The sequence below is a fragment of the Bos indicus x Bos taurus genome, chromosome X (genome assembly GCF_003369695.1).
Source record: "Bos indicus x Bos taurus breed Angus x Brahman F1 hybrid chromosome X, Bos_hybrid_MaternalHap_v2.0, whole genome shotgun sequence".
NCBI classification, from domain to species: domain Eukaryota; kingdom Metazoa; phylum Chordata; class Mammalia; order Artiodactyla; family Bovidae; genus Bos; species Bos indicus x Bos taurus.
In genome coordinates this window covers 66762673-66764931 of record NC_040105.1, presented here as the reverse complement: position 1 = coordinate 66764931, position 2259 = coordinate 66762673, and the positions used below count along the sequence as shown (strand labels likewise).

At 44.8% G+C, this 2259-nt stretch overlaps 1 pseudogene; it reads left to right on the top strand.

The window, feature by feature from the left end:
- Nucleotides 1-568: 568 nt before the first annotated feature.
- Nucleotides 569-1939, top strand: LOC113888068 (annotated as a pseudogene).
- Nucleotides 1940-2259: the final 320 nt, after the last annotated feature.

Below are 2259 nucleotides of genomic sequence, written 5' to 3'. Positions count from 1 at the left end.
TATGGATAACAATACTACCAACATCATAGGATTTCTGTGGGGATGAAGTTAATAAATACACATAGAAAAGTTGGCACTCTTGAACATTGGCCTTTTGGAGCATCCAGGTGAAGGAATCGGTGGTGAATCTTTAATTGAGGATAGCCTCAGGTGTCAGCATATATCAGTCCAGCTCAATACAGCAGATACCTTTTGAGGTCTTCTGTGTTTTAGTCATTCTTCTAACCATTTGAGTAGGGCAAAAACAAGACAGACACAAATCACTTGAAATGACATCCTAGTGGAGTGAGAAGTGAAGTCGCTCAGTAGTGTCCAACTCTTTGCAACCCCATGGACTGTAGCTTAAAAGGCTCCTCTGTCCATGGAATTTTCCAAGCAAGAGTACTGGAGTGGGTTCCATTTCCTTCTCCAGGGGATCTTCCTGACGCAAGGATTGAACCTGGGTCTCCCACATTGCAGGCAGACACTTTACCCTCTGAGCTGAAACCATAAACAAAATAAATCATTAAGATTAAAAGATAGCTTTCTTGCAACAATTTTGCCACCAGGACACAGGTGTTGTGAAAACCACCGCTAAACCTAAGCAAAAATGGGAAAGGAGAAGACCCACATCCACATCCTTGTCATTGGGCATGTGGAAAGTCTACCACTACTGGCCATTTGATCTACAAATGTGGTGGGATTAACAAAAGAACCATTGAAGAGTTTGAGAAGGAGGCTGCCGAGATGGGAAAGGGCTCCTTCAAGCATGCCTGGGTCTTGGACAAACTGAAAGCTGAACATGAGTGTGGTATCACCATTGATATCTCCTTATGGGAATTCAAGACCAGTAAGGGCTATGTGACCATCAATGATGCCCCAGGACACAGAGACGTCATCAAAAACATGATTACAGGCACGTCCCAGGCTGACTGTGCTGTTCTGATGACTGCTGCTGGTGGTGGTGAATTTGAAGCGGGTATCTCCAAGAATGGGCAGATCCACGAGCATGCCCTTCTGGCTTACACTCTGGATGTGAAACAACTAATTGTTGGAACTAACAAAATAGATTCCACTGAACCACCCTACAGCCAGAAGAGAAATGAGGAAATTGTTGAGGAAGTCAGCACCTACGTTAAGAAAACTGGCTACAAACCTGACACAGTAGCATTTGTGCCAGTTTCTGACTGGAATGGCGACAAGATGCTAGAGCCAAGTGCTAACATGCCTTGATTCAAGGGATGGAAAGTCACCAGTAAAGATGACAATGCCAGTGGAACCACACTGCTTGAAGCTCTGGATGCATCCTGCCACCAACTCACCTGACAAACTCTTGTGTTTGATTCCCCCAGGACATCTACAGAATGGTGGTACTGATACTGCCACTGTGGATCAAGTGGAGACTGGTGTTCTCAAACCTGGCATGGTGGTCACCTTTGCTCCAGTCAGCGTAACAACTGAAGTCTATTGAAATGCACCATGAAGCACTGAGTAAAGGCCTTCCTGGGGACAATGTGGGCTTCAGTGTCAAGAACGTGTCTGTCAAAGATGTTTGTCATAGCAATGTGGCTGGTGACAGCAAAAATGACCCACTGATGTAAGAAGTTGGCTTCACAGCTCAGGTGATTATCTTGAACCATCCATCCCAAATCAGTGCTGGATATGCACCTGTGCTGGACTGTCAAACAGCTCACATTGCTTGCAATTTTGCTGAGCTGAATGAGAAGACTGATCGTCATTCTGAAGATGGCCTCAAAACGCTTGATGCCACCAATCATTGACATGGGTCCTGGCAAGTCCATCTGTTGGGAGCTTCTCTGAGTATCCTCCTCTGGGCCATTATGCTGTTCATGACATGAGACAGGTGATTGCCGTGGGTGTCATCAAAACAGTGAACAAGAAGGCAGCTAGAGCTTGCAAGGTCACCGAGTCTGCCAAACAAGCTCAGAAGACTAGATGAATATTATCACTAACACCTGCCAACCCAGCCTTAGTGGTGGAAGAAGGGTCTCAGAACTGTTTGCCTCAATTGGCCATGGAAGGTTAATGTAAAACACTGGGTAATGATAACAATGCATCACAAAACCTTCAGAAGGTGAGGTGAATGTTCTGTGGACCATGAGTTTTGTGTGTGGCAGTTCAGAACTTTTCAATAGAAACAATTTGACCAAAAATCTGTCACAGACTTTGACACCCATTAAAAACAATGGTTGAAAAACTTGTGTCTCCTTTTGGCCAACACTGTAACTTCCTATAGTACTACTTAGGTAAGATTTGCCC